The sequence below is a fragment of the Perca fluviatilis genome, chromosome 7 (assembly GCF_010015445.1).
Source record: "Perca fluviatilis chromosome 7, GENO_Pfluv_1.0, whole genome shotgun sequence".
Classification (NCBI taxonomy): domain Eukaryota; kingdom Metazoa; phylum Chordata; class Actinopteri; order Perciformes; family Percidae; genus Perca; species Perca fluviatilis.
In genome coordinates this window covers 30,890,917-30,912,603 of record NC_053118.1, presented here as the reverse complement: position 1 = coordinate 30,912,603, position 21,687 = coordinate 30,890,917, and the positions used below count along the sequence as shown (strand labels likewise).

General features: G+C 41.6%; 1 protein-coding gene across 1 annotated transcript in view; it reads right to left on the bottom strand.

The window, feature by feature from the left end:
* Positions 1-3,574, bottom strand: part of LOC120562210 (ubiquitin-conjugating enzyme E2 E2-like) — a 40,159-nt gene extending 36,585 nt beyond the window's left edge. Inside the window, 1 exon segment of the mRNA XM_039805799.1 lies at positions 3,556-3,574. The gene's annotated coding sequence lies outside the window, so the exon portion shown is untranslated.
* Positions 3,575-21,687: the final 18,113 nt, after the last annotated feature.

Sequence of the window (21,687 nt, the reverse complement as noted above, 5' to 3'; positions counted from 1 at the left end):
GGGAATATTAGTTTTGCAGGTATTTGATCATAAACCAGTACGTATTAGACGGAATACAATTTTGACCTGATGATGGCAGTTCATCCTCTGGGGACTATAAATGGCACAGCAATCCATCCCATAGTTGTTGATGGAAAATGAAAATATCACCCTCGTGGTGGCACTAGAAGAAAGGTCAGGGGATCACCTAAGTTATTAGAATACACTGTCTAGGGAATTTTGTGCCAATCCATCCAGTAGATTTTGAGATATTTCACTGAATAATTGACAAATTTGACCTTTTGGCAATTCTAGAGAAAATGTTAGAGGATCACCAAAGCCATTCTACAGTAGTTCATCCTCAGGGGACCATGAATGTCTGTACAAAATGAAATGGCAACAAACCTGCCATCATAGCTTCCTCCTGGCTGCAACACACTCTTGATGCAATCAATTGAACAAACAGGGATAAGGGATGCAGCATTCATGGTGTTGCACTCGCTTGTACAATCATTGCGTAAGTGGATCAGTGTGCTTCAAACAAAGTGCTTGTTGGATCATCGAACAGCACACACCCTTCAGACACTTTTCTGTAAGTTTCTGGGATCGACAAGGTGTGAAAGTATGCAGGATTTTAACTTCTCTCTCAAGCGCTCTTTTTTTTATTCCTTCCCAAAAATGACTTCAGTCACGTTGTGTGTGCACAACAAAAGTATTTTGCCTTTGAGTGTGGTTGTTCAGAACACTTTAAGATGTTTTCGGATGACAAATTTTACAAACTTGTATGTTTCAAGCATTTACTCCGGTCTTAAAGTTTGATATACTCTTTAAGTATGCTTTGAAGCATACTGAGCCTCTTAGCCAGGACAGCCAAGACCATGAATACAATGTTTTTGAATTACTTTTTGGCATTGAAGTACTATCACAACACTGTTCCATTCAGATATTTATCTCCTCTGCATTAGTACCCAACATAACCACACATAATTATCAGAAAATACATCTTCTGCAAAGTGGCCTTCCTGTATGGAACTGCTGCTTTCTGTCTGTGTGAGCATCGTATTGATTGTTCTTCGTATTGCTGAAGGTGTATCCGTGATAAAGGAATGTCTCACATGATAATTTAAGAATTATAGAAAGAAAAAAAAAGGTTCTGCTTCTACTGCATGCCTTTGAAGCTCACCCAACTTGGCAGGCATGGCGCCCAGTGTCAGTTGAGATCTGGCTGAGTGTGTAACACGCCACCCTCATTCTAATGAAGGTCTTTTGGATTACCCTCCACAGTCATTAGATCAGCATAATAAAGGGACTCTGGCCAGTGTAAGAGGAGGAGGAGGAGGTGGGCCGAGGGTCGGGTACTCGGTGTGATAGACAGCGACCTATAAGGCCTTCACGTGAATAGGGGACGCTTCAGTAAATTCACTTCCTCAGTATGTCCCTGGCAGGCCCCAAGGTCACGTTGGTGCTGCTGAGGAGGCTTTTGTGATGGAAATCCTATGGATTAAGTTTAACCCCTAGAACAATCCAAAACCTGGTCCTCCATGTTCGCCGGGCCCCCCTTCCCGGTCCCCCCTGCTCCGATCAAGAAGCAATAGGCTGCGAGCCCCGTGGCAGATCCTTGTTATGGGACCTGCCCGCAGATTGGATGGATAAGTGTTAAGTATGCTTGAGTGGGGTGGCATTGTATTCTTTAGATTTGACACAGATGTTGCGGGGAAAGAGACGGGGGTGGAAGGGAGAAACGGAGAGAATGAAATCCATCTGTGATAACTCGCATGGATGATCGATTCATGTGCAATTGACTTTTGTGCTGATATTAAGCCAACAATAAGAAGGAACAAGCATGTAATTCAAGATAAGATGGAATCTTCCTGGTGCAATGATGACTCACTTACAGTACAGCTTGGGAACTTGGCTAAAATCAGGCTCATACTGTCCCACAGTGGCACATACAAAGAATGTTTGAAATATCTTGGGACCACCCAGCCCTAAGTTCCCCTGGGAGGGAAAAGTTAAATAACACTCCCCATGCTCCTCGGAGCTCAGCTTGTTTTATGTTTGCAGGAAGAATAAAATCAGTGTAGACACCGTATATATACCGCCATACACCCTGAAAACATACCCACTATGAATATAAAAGTAAATCTGTTCCAAGTGAGCTGGCTGACTGTAATGTTTTTGATGCCAAGAAGAGCACGATTCATCTGTTCTGCCGTACTGCTGATTCACCATGATCTCACCCTCTCTTCTGCACAGCAGCGTGCGATCACATTTCCAGGCTGCGATCTGTAAAACTGACTGTTTACTGTTTAACGACACATTTAAAAACTGAGGATATGATCTGTTTAGGAGCCGGCAGTAAAAACAAGAGTCCACAGCCATGTTAGCAACTCTGTGAGGCTGTACTTTGAGCAAATGCTAATGCTAAAATCCAAATATGTTAACTGGTTTTAGGTAGTACTACTGCATATGTAGTCTCGCATTGCCAGACCTTCCTCAACAGCTCTGCGGAGGAAGGTCTGGCTACTACACACAGCATTCTGGGATGGTTCCCATTCTGGTTCATTGGCATTTCTTTAAACCAATCACAATTGTGCTAAGAGCTGGGCGCAGCAACGATGCCTATGCAAAATAGCCTCGGGAAGGAACTTGTTTTGGTGGAACGTGTGCACCTTGGGGAGGCGAACTCTGGAAAAGTTGCTATCAAGTGATTAATGAAAATTGTACTCAAAAAAAGACTGATTGGAGTTTAGAATGGCAACACAAAGAAAGCGGAAGGTGAACCTCCAGCGGCAACGGAACTATACTGTAGATGAAACGTCTATATAGACTATACTGCATATGTGAGTTGTGTAAGGACCTTTGTGGCTCCAGAGGGTGCTGTGTGAGGTCTGATAAATTGCCTCAAGTGATGTGACTGAAGTCAGAGTTGGCTGGGGCTGAAAACTACAAGTTTGAAAATCAAAAACATCCAGGGGTGTAGTTAGAAAGAAGAGAGCTTACCAGACCTCTATAGTCCGCTTTTTATCTCTGCTTGAGGCTAGCAGCTCGAGTCTACATTAGCCATTACCAGCACAACACACCTCAATCTCCAACTGAGCTGTTGGCAGTCAAAGCATGTCTATGGAAAGCCTTTTCACTCCCTATTCAGCCCCATTGTACCGAATTTGGTTGCAGTTCCAACAGAGTTCCACTGGGGGTGATCTCAGGCGAGTGCAAAATGAATGGGACTCTATAGAGGTAGACGGCTAAATTTGTCTCTTTCGCCTGATTGTCGTTGAGAAATCTCAGATTTGATTGGAGTTTTTGCAAGTTCAACATGGATTATAGGTCGAAAGTTGAATGAATGAGTACTTATGTCCTTTTGATTTCTTACAGGTTGAGTCGTTGTTGCCTGTAACACGCTAGCATTCTGCTAATGAATGCTGATTGGTCAGTGAAGGACTGATTACGATAAGAGATCCCGCTTGACGGCATCCGAAACAGAACCAGAATGTCAGAGTAAATATTTCGGCGTGGTCTTTAAAACATTAGCAAACCTCTTTCTAGCACGTGTATTAACAGGGAGAGCCTTACCTGTTAGCTGTGTTGTCGATGCCTCGAGAGAACAAAAGAAGCGACTCAGAGCTTTCCGTAAAGCAGTATCTCTGGCCGTATATGTGTATGACATCATTGACATTTTAAAAGGCTTTTTAGAACAAAAAAGCCACTTTAAAAATAATTTAACACCCAGCAGTGTTTATTTTCTTAGCCTCCCCTTTCAAATAAAACATTCAAATTACTAGACAAAAAATTATATCCTGAGAAAAGTGGATTTTGAGACTCGCCTGTGAGCGCCCCAAGTGGAACTCTGGTGGAACTGCAACCAGTTCAGAAGCCGGAAGTATGGAGAGAGTGGAACTTCTTCCCTTATTAGAAATTCTAAGTAGTAACTCTTCTTCTTATTGTTCCTTTGTTTTATTGGCTGGCTACAAACCAACGTTTAAGGTGCATGGCACTACCTACTGTACGGGAGTGTGTAATGTCAACTTTCAACTTCAACTTTATAATCCTGAAGGGAATTTCATCTGCAGCAGGCATCAAATCACATCAATGACCATGACAGCAACAAATACAGAAAACAACCAATACTAAAAAAAACTTTATGAAGAAGTTATATTCTAAATATTAAACATGTTTCATTTAAATATCTAAATAAAACCCTTTTACTTCTACATGCTTTTTACCTGTCTTTAACAGTCCTGTACCTGTGCACTTATCTCGTTATAAGTGTTTATTGTTGTCTGTGTAGTATTTAAAATTGTATTTTATGTAATTTCTAAACTGTATGCATTTCTAATGTATTTATTATCTAGCCCGCCTTCCCTTTCCCTAAGTGGCCACTTGTCAGGCTGCCATTATAAATAAGAACCTGTTCTGTAAAAATAAAAAATGTGACGCTCCACTCCCTTCCCATATTTAGTTGTTGGCGTTCAAGTTGCATTGTGGGTAATGTAGGCGCCAGATTTTGACAAGGAAGAAGAATGTGTGGAATTAAAAATAGAATATCTGGTTCTGCTGCATAGATTTTGATCGTTTTTTTTAAAACAGTCCATTGTGAGTCCAACAGTGTTATAGGAGTGCACTGCTAAAGCGTACTGTAATAACATGGTGATGTTTAGCAGGTAATATTGACCATGTTTACCATCATGATTTAGTGTGTTAGCATGCTAACATTTAGTAATAATTAGCAATAAACACAAAGTACAGCTGATGCTCATGAGAATGTCAGTTATTTTTTGCAGGTATTTGGTCATAAACACGAAGGGGACAAACATATTTGATCCGATGATGGTGCTAAAAAAGATGATGGATCAGCAAAGTGATTATAATTCAAATTAAAGGAAACGCCGATGTCTACCAAATTTCATAGCAATCCAATAGTTGTTGAGAAATTTCACTCAAACCACAACTGTTAACCTCATGGTGGCGCTACAGGAAAAGTCAGAGCATCACCAAAATTGGGCAGGACTCATTCTCTTGGGAACATAAATGCCTGTACTCAATTTAATCCATCCAATATTTGTTATATATGTTGGTACTAGACCAAAGTAGTGGACTGACAGACACTGCCATCCCTAGAAAAATAAAAATATAAAACAGTTGTTGTTTGCAATTGCGACTCAGAGTGACAATAAGGCATGATAACCACTTTACACCCTCTAAACTCTAAATAACACTCTCACACTCTAAATAAGGAGCCCAGCTCCAGTTTTATGAGTGTGCATGTGAGCAAATGTTTGTGTGTGAGTCTGCTTTACCTTGTAAATGATGAATGTGTTGCTGTGTATTAGGCACCTGACCAATCAATTTTTTCTGGAGTAGCAATACTCATCCTCTCTCTCCACTCTGATGTGTGTGTGTGTGTGTGTGTGTGTGTGTGTCACTTCCTGCCTTTGAACACAAGGTGGGGCTGTGAGACCTGTGCTAATCACCAGACCTTCCTTTCTCATGTTTCTCGTCTCTGTGTTGCTTTCTCTCCTCTGTGGTGATGTTGGTGCCACTGCCGCTGTCATTTTAATGTCACTGTGGTGGAGTGAAGAAGGCATGACGAGGGTGGGAAGTCTGTGTGTGTGTGTGTGTGTGTGTGTGTGTGTGTGTGTGTGTGTGAGAATTCCTGGGGGTCTTGTTTTCCCTCTAACACTCAGGGATGGCAGCACTTGAGTCTGGGTGACATTGATTTGGACAGGACTGCCGTTCTGTGATGAGACAGACCACAGCGGGCCAAGGTCACACAAACCTATCATCCCTCTGTTCAAAGTAGGACGGGCACGGCAGCGAAGCATGGGGAGGACGGGCTGTTTAAAAGCTTCCCCCATAGTCCCTTAAGCGTGGAAAAATGAACTCCCGGCACAGAATCGTTTGATGCTCAATGATCCTTCAAGGCATTAAAATTGTTTTACCAGGTGTAATCGCCCTCCTGAAATGTCACAGAAAGGCATTTGGTCTTAAGGGACTTTTACAGCTTTTCTTTGATAGTATTGAGTCGTTAAAATTATGTATAGGTTGGCATGAAAGTGAAGTTTGGCTGGGAGAGAAGAGAGGTTACACTTCTCAGGTAATGGCAAATGTTTGACTGACTTTCACACTAGCAACTCTGTCTGGCCCACTTTTCATCCCCAATTCTGACATTTCTAGGCCCCAAATGGACAGAAATAATGTTGATTAGTCCCTTTAGAATAAAACATTCAAATCATCAAAACTATAGACATGAGGTTTTCCCACACAGATCTCATCCAAGGCTGCAGCGGAGCTCTTTATGGCTGTTTTGTTCTATTTCAGGGTCAATCATGTGAAACTCACTTTTCAAGTGGAGCTGCTGGACGCATTCCAACTCGCTCTGAGTCAGAGCTGAAGACCTTTGCTGCTGCAGTGCAGACATGAGAAAATATTACCTTTTATTTATTTATATTTTTAACTTTTCCTTCTTTTCCCCTGCAGCTCTGTTAACAGAATTAATGATGCTTTTTCAGGGTTTCTTCACCTTTATGCATCCAGGGAGCAGGTTTATGGAGCATGCTGTTTTTTCATCAGAAATCTGATTTTTATTCATATGCTCAACACACAACCACAACTGGGAGTTCCCCCAGCACTGGTGGCCAGTCAGTAGGCCTACATCTCTACTGGAGCAGCTGGCTGTCCTCCGTGCCTCAGTCCAGCAAAAACATCTGTTGTGTCACGTCACTAAACTTTAGTCTCATATTCAAAAATGGATTTTACTTCAAAGTGGAAGTTTAAAAGCTCAGTGAAAGTTCATACAGAAAAATACTTTTCATATGGATGCTTTTAGCATAGTTAAGCATATTTCCTGTTCTGTCATCTGATGATCGGCTTTTGGAGTTCCCACTACTCTAACCCATCTGATTTAACCATTATGCTGTTGCTGTCAGACTTTAAACTGGTTCTTACTGCTTTCAGCTGTCATTTCACTGCTTCCTTGACACAGCCCACTTCTCTGTCGACCAAAATGTGACTCAGCTCAAAGTCCTGTCCACTCAGCTGCTCAGGAATCCTGCTCCGGGTCATATCCAGTGGTGGAATGTTACAAAATAACACATTTTAAGTACTTTTTTCTTGAGTCTTTTCTTTTCCTGCCACTTTCTACTTCTACTCCCCAACAATTCAGATGGAAAGTACTTTTTACTAGCCAGACCCTCCCCTCCTCCGCAGCGCCGTGGAGGAAGGTCTGGCAAAGCGATACTACGCTCGATGGTGTTTTAAGCCCCCAACGTCTCCTTCCAGGCAGCACTGCGAATGTTGACTTCAAGGCACCTAACCCTAACCTTAACCCTAACCCTAACCCTAACCATAACCATAACCATAACCATAACAATAACCATTACCTAATCCTAGTGCCTTCCAGGTAGCGCTGCCTGGAAGGAGATGTTGGGGGCTTAAAACACAGATAAACCCATACTACTGTGTCTAAGTCTCGCTTCAAGCTTTAGTGCGTAACTTTTTTATATTAATGAACGTCCGATACATTCAAGCTAAACTAATTAAGACTATCAGCTCCACAAAACTCTCAAAACTCTCTCTGTATTTCTCAGTATGGCTATGTTCAGAAACTGGTGTCGTCCGGCGACTTTTGCGTGCAGAACATCTTCTGAAGAGTCCGTTATACTAGCAACTGCGTGGAGGAGGGGTCGGGAGGGGGGTTGCGCGATCACGGAAGGCTTGTATCACGTGGATGCGCCGACAGTTTTGTTGTCATTACTTAGAATTCCTCATGAGGGAGACAGAAACTACTCACTATAGCTTTAAGGAGAAGTAACTTGTTGTGGGAAGACAGCGATAGAAACCTGAGAGTTGGAGAGAGGAGGGCAGGGGAAGGGTTTGTTGTGTTGGACGACAGAAAGCGTAGCTCAGGGCTATCTTAAAAATGTTCAATGTCATGGCCGAATATTTAGAGACTTCTCCTTGAGCAAGACAATAACAAACAGACCGGATCAAGCGAGATGTAAAACAAAACGTTTTATTTCACCATCGAGTCCTTTCCATAATGTTGAAATAATCCAAACCAAAAACTACTTGTACTCATCTTCAGCAATAGACCTTTTTCACGGCAGACATGTTAACATGTCATAGTAGGAAAAGCACAGGTGTATTCAAAACCATTAATGATGACTACATTCCACTTAGGAGAGACCCTGGTATTAAACCATTACTGATGGCTGCATTCCACTTAGGAGAGGTCCTGGTATTAAACCATTAATGATGGCTGCATTCCACTTAGGAGAGACCCTGGTATTAAACCATTACTGATGGCTGCATTCCACTTAGGAGAGGTCCTGGTATTAAACCATTACTGATGGCTGCATTCCACTTAGGAGAGGTCCTGGTATTAAACCATTACTGATGGCTGCATTCCACTTAGGAGAGGTCCTGGTATTAAACCATTACTGATGGCTGCATTCCACTTAGGAGAGACCCTGGTATTAAACCATTACTGATGGCTGCATTCCACTTAGGAGAGGTCCTGGTATTAAACCATTAATGATGGCTGCATTCCACTTAGGAGAGACCCTGGTATTAAACCATTACTGATGGCTGCATTCCACTTAGGAGAGGCCCTGGTATTAAACCATTAATGATGGCTGCATTCCACTTAGGAGAGGTCCTGGTATTAAACCATTAATGATGGCTGCATTCCACTTAGGAGAGACCCTGGTATTAAACCATTACTGATGGCTGCATTCCACTTAGGAGAGGCCCTGGTATTAAACCATTACTGATGGCTGCATTTCACTTAGGAGAGGTCCTGGTATTGTGCATGCTGACTCACTGAAATATCTTACTGGGACACTTGATGGAATTGAGCCATCGTTAAGGTTATCAATTTCAGCTGTGCTTTTCCTACTATGACAAGTCAAAATGTCTGCTGTGAAAAAGGTCCATTTAGTAGCCATTGAAGTGACATTATTATAAATTACAGAACTGTTCCTAATGTTTCAGGAAGTTTCTAGAAATTAGTATTTTGAACAAAGAAGCTGAATCAAAAAAAAGATACACATTTCTTAAGAATTCTTGAAACAAATATAGCTCACTTTATTGTCATATTTGTTTTTACTCGTTATACAAAATCAAAACTCAAACAGCTGGTTAAAGACTGAGAGTGCTACATGGCATGCTTTGCTTTACCCAGCTTTTCCATTACAAAATCCAACCTTGAAATGTATTTCCAACGGTGACTCTTCAAGTCATTTCAGCCCTGCGGTCGGACTAAACTTAGGGCCTAAAGAGCGTTGCGAGTGTGTCGAGTGTAGAAGTGTATAACTCTTTATTTCTGGGAAACCAATTTTTAGGTGTTTTTTTCACCCCTCACAGCCTGCACAGCTTGGCTGGAGCGAGGCTACAATTAATCAGCAGCTATTCAAACACAATCAACCATGTTGTGCCACGGAGCCACAGAAAATATCTCTCCAATTACCAACACAATCACATCTGATTGCTCATCATGTGTGTGTTGGTGAGTTTCCAGAAGTTTCCTACTTCATGACGCAGACAGATATCTCATGGATTTAAGTAGAACACATATACACTGTGGATGTTCTTTTAGTATAATCTTTGGTTCATTTTTTACTTCTACTAACATGTGTTTCTATTTATCCTACATTTATTTATTATTTTTCCCTCTTTACACTTTGGCAGCACAGGTGCTTTTACAGGCCAATAATAAAAGCTGCAACTGTGACTGTAATTGAGAGCGAGAGAGACAGAGCGCTGCTGCTATTTCTAGTTAGGCTTATTTATTCATACACAGGGCCGTTGTTAATATCCAGAGACACTCCTCTCCGTCTCCCTGTGTTCCCCGTAGTAAAATATGAATAAACAGTTGATTGCGGTTCCTTGTGGCCACACTGTGGCCTTATCGTTTGCATCATTCTCCCGGCCTTAACAACATAGACTAAAGAAGCAGGAGAAAGTATTTAGAAAAATGCTCTCAGTGTGTTTTTTTTTTTTCTTCTGCTCGGCGGGAGGAGATTAATGGTTTGTTTGCATTCCCTGCGTGCTGTTCATCGCTGTGCTGTCCCAAGCAACACACTGCTGTACTGTACAGGACACATAATGGAAGATAAATGTGGCAGGAGGGAGGGGGAGATACTCTTCCCGGGGGAGTGCTGTGCGGATAGGAAACCATGTTAGAGGAATTTACTGTGAACAGATGAGTTGTTTCTGTTCATGTTACAGTTTGTTGTGTTTAGCGTCTGAGCTCTGGACAGTAGTGGAGACTTCATCACTAAACAAAATGAGAGTAAGTGGCTGCTTAAGGGGTAAGTATCCGTATCAAGTCAGACCTGCTTATCTGATGGTGGAATATCTTCAGGAACCCCCCTCCCCTTACACCTTTCCGACATTAGATTGGAGAGGTCTGTGTTCGACCATTTCTGTAACTTGAACACGACATTCACACCCGCTTTGGTCGCCTGTGCGGAAGAAAGGAACCCAAATTCATCTCTGGATGCTGTACCAAATTATAATTTTTTGAAGTGCCATAAAACATTTTGAGTCATACCAAACTTTGGGGTTTGGTCTTGCCGTAAATGCATTTGCTGATTATAACATATATATTTAAGCTATAGTGCGTAGTTTCTTTCTCCCCCATAAGGAACAAAACTGTCCGTCCACATGATACAAGCCTTACGTGATCATGCACACGCCCCCACCCCTCCTCACGCAGTTGCTAGTAGCCAAGGAGGACACGGAGGATTAAAAAAACATGATGGACTCTTCAGAAGAGGTCATTATCTTCACTCAAGTTTCTGCGTGGGAAAGTCACCGGACGACACCATGTTCTGAACATAGCCATACTGAGAGATACAGAGAGAGTTGTGTGGAGCTGATATTCTTAATTAGCTTTGTAGCATCTAATTTTGCAATGGCCTTAATGTAACTGCTATTCATTAATGAGATTTGGGGAAGCTATAACAAATTTTAGATTACATCAAATAACACATTTGGCGTACTAAAAATGATGAAAATGGTGGGGTTTGATAACAAACTTTTAGATCGTAAGAAATAACACATTTGGGGGGCAGTATACAGAACCTTAGAATTTGGTGGTGTTGTATACAGATTATTGTAAAATACATTTTGGGGATGGTATTCTGAATGTTTGGATCATAACCAAAAGCACAGATTTGGGGTGCTATACCAAACGTGGGATTTAAAGGCCCTACAAGATTAATTAAAACAAATTTTTTGGGATATTTTTGGGGATGTTTTACTAAGTTATGAGATTTTGGGTTTTAACAAATAAATGTGGGGGAATATACCAAACCTTGGGATTTAGTGGTACTATGAACCAATCTGCATATAATATATATTTTGGGGACGCTATAGCAGAGTTTGAGATTTGGGGTACTATACAGAACATTTAGGATGTAGGGGCAGTGAAACAATTCTCTATGTTATAACAAAACCTTTGGGATGCTATTCCAAATTTGGTGATTAGTGTTTAGTCATGCTCAGGACCTACAGCGGGTTGTTCCAGGCCTGGTAGGTAAGCAGAAGCTGTTTCCGCATCTTTAAAATGTATGTTCTTTTCATAGCTCAGCAAGATGTTTGCCAGGAGAAAATGTGGAATATGTTTGTTTATTCATCTCTGAAAGCTAGTGGGTTCTCACATTAATTCCTTGAGGACAGATTGACGTCAGCCTTTGAAGTCCAACAACATGATCATAATCCCCTTTTGAACTCAAACATAATTGGTATCAGTCGTTGAAAGGAGGCGATGAATGAGAAAATGACTGAAAAACAGGTCTTGGTGTAGCTTTACATGTTAATTGTTCGGCTTATCTGTGTAATGAAACAGCCGACCGCCGGACAAATGTCTTTGAAAAAGTGAAAGGTTTCATTCCCGCAATCTACAATGTATCACCATTTCCAAAGGGAATAATTATTTCATCATCAAAACGTGATTTAATTGGAGGCAAAGGTCTGGATAAATTGTAATTCATAATCGGCCTTGTAGCGAAGCAGAATAACAGCCACAACTTATTTTGAATGGTGGATATAAAAGTTTGGAATACAACTTAATTTATAAATATACTTCATTCTTATCAAGTCATAACAGTATTATCTGCAGACTAAAAAAAAAAAGTGGTGTTTTGCATTCACTGTTAAGAAAACGTGTTTCTGTCAGAACGGTGGATTCAGATGTGTTTCATCATCATGATTATCATCGGCAGCAGAAGCAGCAGAAGCAGCTGTCTGCTTCAGTCAGTTACGGATATCTAAATGTTGGAGCTGCTCAGCAAAACAAACTCTTCTTCTGTAATACTAGAGGAGGAGCTGGAAGTTAAAATATACCGCTTTCCATGTTTCATCTGGACTCTATTTCCTTCCTTTCTCATCATCCATTCTGACCACAGTCAGAATCTTTGTTTAATTCCTTAACCATCTTAATTGATGCCTGATTTTTTTTTTTGCATTTTGTATCTTAACTGAAACAGCAATTTCTGTTCTCTGCTGCCAATTTGTTTCCTGGAAGCCCACCAGGCTTTGCTTAGACTTTGCTGAGTTGCCATTAACAAACCCATTGGATGTTATTTGTGGGAGGAAATCCATGCAAACATAATTCATGACAGAGGAGAAGCTGTTTGCTCTATTTCAGCCACATCTATTTTTAATGATGTTGACTTTTCTGGCGGAGAAAAACAAATCAGGACAGTGAGGACTGCTTGCAGTGCTGTGTTTGCCCTGCAGGGGACAGCAGCAGCATGTTTAAAATGCAAACATGCTGAACACACGCACACACACACACGCACGCACGCAGGCAGGCAGGCAGGCAGGCAGGCAGGCACGCACGCACACACACACACACACACACACACACACAACACACACACAAACGCACGAGCACACAAAAGTACACAAAGAAGGTGAATCAAATCCTCACTATTTTGACATCTTGTAAATGAGGTATTCCAGTTTTAGTTAATTTATATAAACAGATCTTTAATCAGCTCTTTTTGAGATTAATTCTTTCCCTGAAGTCAACACTTAGCTTCAGCCAGCTCACGTCTCTCTGTGCCCTTTTGCTCCAGCCTTCATTTCGAGACATTTTTTGCCAGAACCGGCGTCACCACAAGAAAACAAACCATCAGCAGATCTGTACTTGTGTGGAAATTATAAGCAGGAAAAAAAATCCATTTCAATCAAAGAATGGGACATTTCTTTCACAGTTGTGCACAATTCCAATAAAGTCTTTTGAGATTTTGAAGTGCTGAGGGGAGCAACTGACACCCTGACTGCTGCTGTTCTCACCAGACTCCAGCTGTGTTTTTCCCACTTTGCCCACTAAAGGAAAGCAGTTGAATTGCTGACTTCCCCCTTGGGTTTAAAGCGATGACAAATAAAATGAGGTTTTCTTTGTACTCTCTGTACTGTACGCATTCTGCCCTTTTCTTTTTGACATGTTCATTGGCTCAAAAACAAAACGGGAAAAAAAAGATAAAAAGAAAATCACATCTAAGGTTTGCACTGAGTTAACTAGGATGGCATGGAAACTGCTCCAAGGCAGTTTTTTTTCTTCTTCTTTTTTCGACATTTGGGACAGTGGTTTTCAGAGAGCGCAGAATTTAAGGGCATATAATTGGATATAATTGGACAGACTGTTGAAACATGGAGACATGAACCATTTGTACATATAGCTATGAAAAGTAATGCACTTTAATTTGAACGTAATCCATATATTTATAACTGAAAGCCCCACATAAGACAATCTGCGTAGGGAGGAGGTCGGGGTAGTGGATGGGTCCTAAAACACAGGGCTTACAAGCAGGGGAGAGGAGTTTGTGTCCCGGAAGAAGTTTATGGGAAAACGCAAGACTTTCAACCAGGAAACAGGTGTTCGTGTCCCGGGAGTACTACTTAAGGGGACCAGTGTGTAACCCGAAACCACAAACCTTTTTCTAATCTCAACCAGTCGTTTTGATGCATAAACTTAACTGTCATGTCGCCGCATGACAGTCAACTTTTTGTGGCTAAAGTTAACTGTCACGACCCGGCTCACAGTCACCTTTTGTCGGCTTATCTTAACTATCACGTGACCGGACGCTGTCATGTGGTCGTCACGTGACCGTCAGAAGAAAGCGTTGAATTGGTAGAAACCTTCAGCACAGAACAATATCTCCTTGATGACTTTGCTCTGGGAAGCTGTCAGGTTTTATTAACCTGAATTCACCCAGCCAAGGCTTTTGCTGAGTTTGTTTGTTTTCCAGCGACGGCCTGCTTCGCATTCATACAATTGCACACATTCTCAGCTGGAAGCGGCCCAGCTCCACCTCTGGAGCAGCTGGCTGTTATTTGCCTCTCTCCACAGCAAAAGCAGCGGCCACATGAGGTAACTCTGCAGACAAATGGATTTCTTCAAGCAGTTCAATCTTTAGCTGAGCCGAAGATTTTTTTTGAAAAGCCAAAGGCCACATACATCACCTATTCTAGTATTCTAGTTTTATTGGAAGTATGAACCATCTAATAAAGTCCATTTATATAACTTGAAAGTACTCAGGACCGTGGCTGGGTTGGATCAGTGGTAGAGCAGGCGCACATATACTGAGAGATCTATGCCTCGACACAGAGGTCAAGGGTTCGAATCCGACCTGTGACGATTTCCCGCATGTCTTCCCCCTCTGTCTCACCTAGCTGTCCTATTAAATAAAAGGTGGAAAAAGTTCAAAAAATAATCTTAAAAAAAAAAAGTACTCAGGACAAAGCTTTGGCAAAAACCTCAGCTGCCCTTAAAAGAAAGCCTCCCATGGAGAGAGGAAAGTGCCCTCGGCTGTGCAAAACGGCTAATTATCACCTAAGCACACGCCCAGGTGTTAGATTCAACCTCATGTAAAATCCTTTGTGAATGCATTCCCCACTGGGTTTGTCTTCTGCTGGATGATAGAGGAAACGTGGCGTAATGACCTTTAGTAAGGACATCCTCCATCGCCCTGGCTGGAGGCGGAGTCGTTTCCTGGACAGCGAGGGGGCGGAGGTCTTCTGTGTTTTGGGAGCAAATGATGAGGTGGTGGTGGGGAAATTAACAGGGAGAGACGTGAGTGAATTGTATTATGGGAAGAGAGGAGCAGCTGGCAGAGAAACCTGTTTGTTCTGTTCCTCGGGCAGAAAGATGAGGAGGTCCAGTGATATTATGGCAAAGAAGCTCTCGGTGAGTTTGTTCTGAGAGGAGCGGTAATAGCCAGATCACAGAGATTCCATTCAACAAAGATTCTCATTCCGCTCTGTGTGTGTTCCACTTTCAGATAGCTGCAGAAAGGCCACACCGAGTACCCTGCGGTGCACGCGGCGCCTTATCACCACTCGTGCTACAATAATGTGACTGTTGTCGGTTACGCCGCTCGGCATTTATTTGCCATGCTTTGTAATCCCCAGAAGAAGATAAGTAGTGGAGGCGTTTAGGTGGAGCATTTTGTGACAGAGTGTAGCGATGCTGAGATCTTCCTGCCCACGCAAGAACTGAAGCAACTCGCAGATCCTGCACTGATGGCGAACACACACACACACACACACACACACACACACACACACACACACACACACACACACACACACACACACACACACACAAAACACACACACAAACCTTTCGACACTCAGGGGCATACACATGCTTGCATAATTTACACATCACTGCTTTCAGAGGGGAAACCTCGTATCTCCAAAATGTTAGATGTTACCTAGGCATGAACTTTGGTGTCTGGGAGTCACATTTCGCACAGAGAGAAGCTACCTGATATCAATCCTCATCAAACTCCTGATAAGACAGCGAACAAGCAGGGTCCCAAATTGTTTGGGTTTAGTAACTGTAATGGAGTGACCGGATTTCTAATTGTAATCCCATACTCTACTCGTTACTGAAAAAAACAATCACATTACTGTCATGCATTACTTCCCAAAACTGTAAACAACCCACGTTGACCTCAAATAACAACTTTGCCAACTGGACAAAAACGACAGCATTGGTCGTTCAAATGACTCATTACATGGAATGAGTGAAATCATGAAATCTTATTATATTATAGTTCGCTAACCCCCTAACCCTACTCTCTATAAATGGGTATTATGGGTAATTCTTGGCCCATAGAAACGTTTTGGTATCAGAAGCATTCTGGTTTCCATTTGTAGTCGGTTTGTAGCCCAAGTATCGACCAATCACAGTCCGTGTGGAGAGCAAAAGAGGCGGAACGTATTGGCCAAAATGTAATCTCAGAATCCAGCGGCTATCGCCTGACAATGATTTAGGTTTTTATTGTCTTTAAAAAAACAATTTTTAATCTGCATTTCATATGCAGATATCTATTTATAGAGACGTCGTCTCAACTCCAAGTTGCCGATTGGACCCTGCGCATGGAAGTCTTGGTCCATTATCTGTTAGTGAGTCTATATCCTTGACATTACACTTCCTCCGGTGCAGCAGAATTTTTTTTAAATTTTACATCCCGAATGCTATGTGGAGTAACCAGACCCTCCTTCAGCGCACTTTGGAGGAGGGTCTGGCCAAGCAAGACCAATTATCCATATACCCGGATATCCAGATTGCTATTTACACCAGAACCCCAGAAATATACCCCGCAAGGCTAAATCATGGTCAGACCGATAGCTGATGGGTTCCAAAATTGCTCTAACCCTAAGTGCACAGTAATAACAACATACAAATACTATAATTTCACTTGAATAAAACTTAAATTGAGACATAGAATGAACAGATGAACCTGAGGTGCCTTGTCAAGTGTAACAACAATAAGACCAATATTGGCTGCACAATCAAAAGCGTAATGAAATGTAATCTAATTTGGGAAAAAATATTTTCCAAATGACTTTTGGCTTTGCTGTCTTTTAGTTCACCAAAACATTTCTGGAGACTTTTCACAAGCTTAAACATAATTGAATTCAACTTCTTTTCAATTTCAGGGCTATTTGGAAAATCTCCAAAAATAAGGGTTACGAGGTTTTCTCTCGACAATGTTATGTTCACGCATGAATGCCAAAACAGCTTTTAAAGCCCCCTCTCTCGCTCCTCTTTGCATTTTTACCATTCAATTTACTGGATTGCATTTGTTTTGGGGGGGTTTGTTCATTTGAGTGTATGGATGGACAACTCACTCATTTCTTTCCCTCCCTCCAGCTTAAATGGCAGTGAAAAGCAAGAGTAGAATTGTAAAACACATTTATCTGTCTCAGACACCGTCTCCACTCTGAATAATTAATGCTCCAGGCTTTATGTGTCTTGCTGGTTTGTCCTTGGGGCGTGTCGACTCTGGGCATTGAGAGTCCAGGTTGCTGGCGTGGCAGCCTGGTGATGCACGCCGCCAAACATCAGACCTCCGGAGCAACTTTACATGCAGAGGATGTCAACTGAGTGGACCAACAGAACTAGAAAGTTGCTGCACTGACTGTAAGTAACTGGTGAAGTGATGCAGAGAGGAAAGTAATTAGTGTGCGAATGTGACAACAAATAAGTAATCATATCTCTGTGATAACATACAGTAACTTCAGAGTTTAATTTAAACCACACTTTCTTGGTTTAGCCTTCACCAAAATAGCAAGCAAGAAACCCCTATTGATAGTGTGGAAGAATATGTATTCTGTACTTGCATTTTTCATATTATAAGAGTGGATACACTTAAACTAATATTGTATGAAGTTTGTCCCCTCAGCCTGATAACTACACAATATCATCCTTATAATGGCCTGATCTGACAGTGCCTGCAACAGAAATGAGCTTCAGGCACAACAGTTTGTCACTTTATTCATGTTTGGTGTCACTGTGAACAAATTGTATCTGGGACACCTCATAAAGCCATGAGAGTAAGAGTAGAATGTGGGAGTGTTTTTGCTACGCTGGCCTAGTTTGACAATATGATATACCTTGGTTATTGTCTGTCTCTGGCCCTTCTTGCCGTGCAGAGGGCGGATGTTATGCACGTTGAGAAATTGGACATAGTGGAAATACATGCATGTTGATCTTGGCACTAGAATCACCTCAAATGTATCCCAAAAATATCTAATACTTTATAATACTTGAAGATATTTCCAATCACCAAGACTCTTCTAAGCATGTGGATAAAACAAATAAAAAAAATAAAAATATTCAATCTGCTGCACAATAAGTTGTTTCCTATCCAGGTAACCAAAAGGCAGCCATCTTTGTTTTGTCGTAAAAAAACCAAGTCGTAGACACATTTCTTCTATAAGAGTAAGTACAGTAGCTCACAGTTGAACCTGGAAGTTGTGTGTGACGTGGCGACAATTTGTGTTTGGACTAAAGATTAATGGCCAAAACTACAAATATATAAACCAGGTCATTAAAAGAGGATTTTTTGTTTTGTTTTTTTTCTTAATTTTTTTTGTTAACTTTGGCGCACATTTTTGATTTACATTGTACTTTTTTACCCTAGTAATACCATTTCCTTTAGTACAATGCATTTTTAGTAAACATTGTACATCCACTTCAGCATTCAGCCCACTAATTACAGTGATCTTCCCATGAATTTACATTGTGCTCACTGGAGTTACAATTCAGACTAGGGGCAGTGGTGGCCTAAAGGTTAGAGAAGCGAGCTTGTGGGTGGGGAAAGTGAAAGAGCAGCGCTTGTCCCCTCCCTCATTACCACCACTGAGGTGCCCTTGAGCAAGGCCCTTAACACCAACTGCTCCCGTGGAGCTGCTCATTGGCCAGCAGATCAGACTGTGGTGGTACTGGGCAGCTTCCAGGTGTGAATGTGGAACTGTGTGAATGTGATCAGGGGGTTCCTGCAAAAGAGAGGCTGCCTCTCAGTGAACCTTCCCTGACTAAATAAAGGTTAAATAAAAAAAATAAATAAATAAAAAGACTACACAAGCAGTCCAGTGACAGAGATACACTGTATATATACATTCAACTTATTTAAATCCTTTCAGACTCTCCCCCCACCCTCCCCCTAAGGTCAAGTGTCTGCAGGAACATGAGGAACTCCACGTCTGAGTGCCTTATACAACATGGCCGGCTGAGATAATCCTGCAGACGAGGAAACGCCGCCCCTCTTCTTCTCATTTTTCACATTTTCTTCAGTGCAGCGAGTGGAATCCAATGAACATTAATCCTCTGCTCAGTCGCCGGCGGCTGCGGCTCTTGTTTTTCCCTCCTTCACATTTTGATATGTGGAGAAAAAGAAATAGCCAGCATTGATTACTGGTGAGTGTGGCTGTAGAGGATTGTAGTTGAATTAAAACATGCTGTTGCACATCACAGATTCTCCTCCCCCTCCAACCGTCTCCCGCACCCCTCCCGCCACTCAGGATCACCACCAGCACTTTCAAATCCTTAAGTTTGTTTTGTTTATTCAGCTAATTGTCTTAAGACAAAGGCTTCAGTTCATCAGGATTGTACTACAATAAAAAGCAGCTTTAGCAGTATGGATGAGTACAGTAAATCAATAAAAAGTTTTGATGATTGATTAATTACTTTAGTTAATTTATCCAGCAAGGATGCCAAACATTCACTGGTTCTTGCTTCTCAAGTCGTCCAAACAAAACGCATCCGTTGTTTGTCACTGCCTTCTAAAATAAGTTATGAGCTTTCGCTTACATATCACTTACATATCGCTTATATATCGTAGTTTGCTCAAATGCCTGATACGATTTATGGTTACTTTAACCTGACAATGAGTTCTAGTGGCTCCTGTCTGTCAGGGGCAGTGACTGTGAACTGTGTCTTCTAGCCCATGACGATTGTGATTGGTTTAAAGAAATGCCAGTAAACCAGAGAACGTTTTTCTCCCACCCCGGAATGCTGTGTGGACTATCCAGACCCTCCTCCGCTCCGCAGCATGTGGATGGTCTGGCAAAGCGAGACTAGGGAAAATGCAACGCTACCAAGGTGCACGTCAGGCTATGGTGAAGGGTCCGTGTCTCCACGTACCTATGTGCGTAGCCACGCCGTCAATTTAACACACAAGCATAAATCAGCCTTTAAAGTGCTCATATTATGCTCATTTTCAGGTTCATAATTGTATAGAGGTTGTACCAGAATAGGTTTATGTGGTTTAATTTTCAAAAACACCGATATATTTGTTGTACTGCACACTGCTGCAGCTCCTCTTTTCACCCTGTGTGTAGAGCTCTCTGTTTTAGCTACAGAGTTAGACATCGCACTTCTGTCTTCTTTGTTGGGAGTCGCACATGCTCAATACCTAGGTAAACACTGCTAGCTAATCAGAAGCAGAGTATGAGGGCGTGCCACGCTAGCAGCTAGGCGAGCATTATAACGTGTGTTACAAAGTGACCCACGTTTGTCTCTGAAGTAAAGGCTGGACTACAGTAGAGCTGTTTGGAGCAGTTGGTGAACAGTGTTTTTTGTTGGAGATGGTAAGTCCCTTTGTTTTTTTTTGTTTTTGGGGCTTTTTCACTTTGTAAACCTATAACAAAAAAGATATATAAAACTATAAAGGAAAAGGAGAAAGCCAAACAGCACAATATGAACACTTTAAGGTCAGCGTTAGGTTAAAAGACAGAGTTTGGGTTAGGGCTACTGTAACAACATTTTAGCATCTACCCGAAAAACTAGGGTCCTTGAAATGCGGCCCTGAAATGGCAGCTTCCAGCTTACAGGAACATGCTTCTAATATTTTGAAGGAAACATAATGCTGCCAGGATTGCAATGTTAATTTTTTTTTTCCAGTGTAAAAAAGTACTAAATTGATTGTACAAACTCAAATATGTGGGTGGTGCTTAAGGATTGCCATGTGCAGATATTGTAGAGAGCAAGACATTGATGAAAAAAAAGATTTAATTTCACTGCTTTTCCTACATTCCAGCTTGTGAGAACATTAAAAAATGATATCTAAAATAAGCATGACATCCCAATAACATCGGTAGAGGTCTGTATCAGTTTGCTTATGCAGAGATCTCTATAATCCTCTCTACTTTGTAACTGCAGAGATCTAAGTAGTTCCATGTACAGTAAACCTGTGCATATAAGAAGCGGCGCTCAGATTTAAGAGGTTTACTTTATGAAAACAGTCTGCATGAATTTTCCTCTTCATAACGACGTCCTCACAATGTTTCCTCGGCTTTTTATTTTATGTAAATGTTCAAACTGCAGTCTGCCACATGCCATTACTGTGAGGTTTCTTTTCAAACGGGAAACTTATATATGCATCACAGGGTTATACATATTTATATCCGCAATTGCCTTTTCATTCATTTTCTTTAGCTCTCTGTTCTTTGTTGCCACAATGACCCAGTTCATGCAAGCGTGTCAAGTAAGTGAATCATATTATAATGCATTTTACCTTGACATTGTTTGTACATGGTCCGAGCAAATTTGTCCTCACAAGAACATGAACTTCATGAACTTCAGAAGGAAATAATAGCAGACATCTCCAGCTCACAAGAAAATTGACACAGTGTTCCTCCCTATAAACCTCCCTGGAAGATCTGGTGTAGCAGCAGGAAAAATAATTGAATGTGGCAGTGTAACAAGAAGCATTTGAACAATGCAAAAAATGACAAAAAAACCCCCTTTTGCTAACAAGTTATTCTGGTTATTCAGAGTAGCGCCTGCTGAAATCCGGTGGCATTGAGTATCATTCCCAGAAGTCGTCTGTGAAGTAATCTGCGTTCGGGGGGCTTACTGACCATAATTGACCAGCGGGTGCCTGGGGTTTTGTGCTC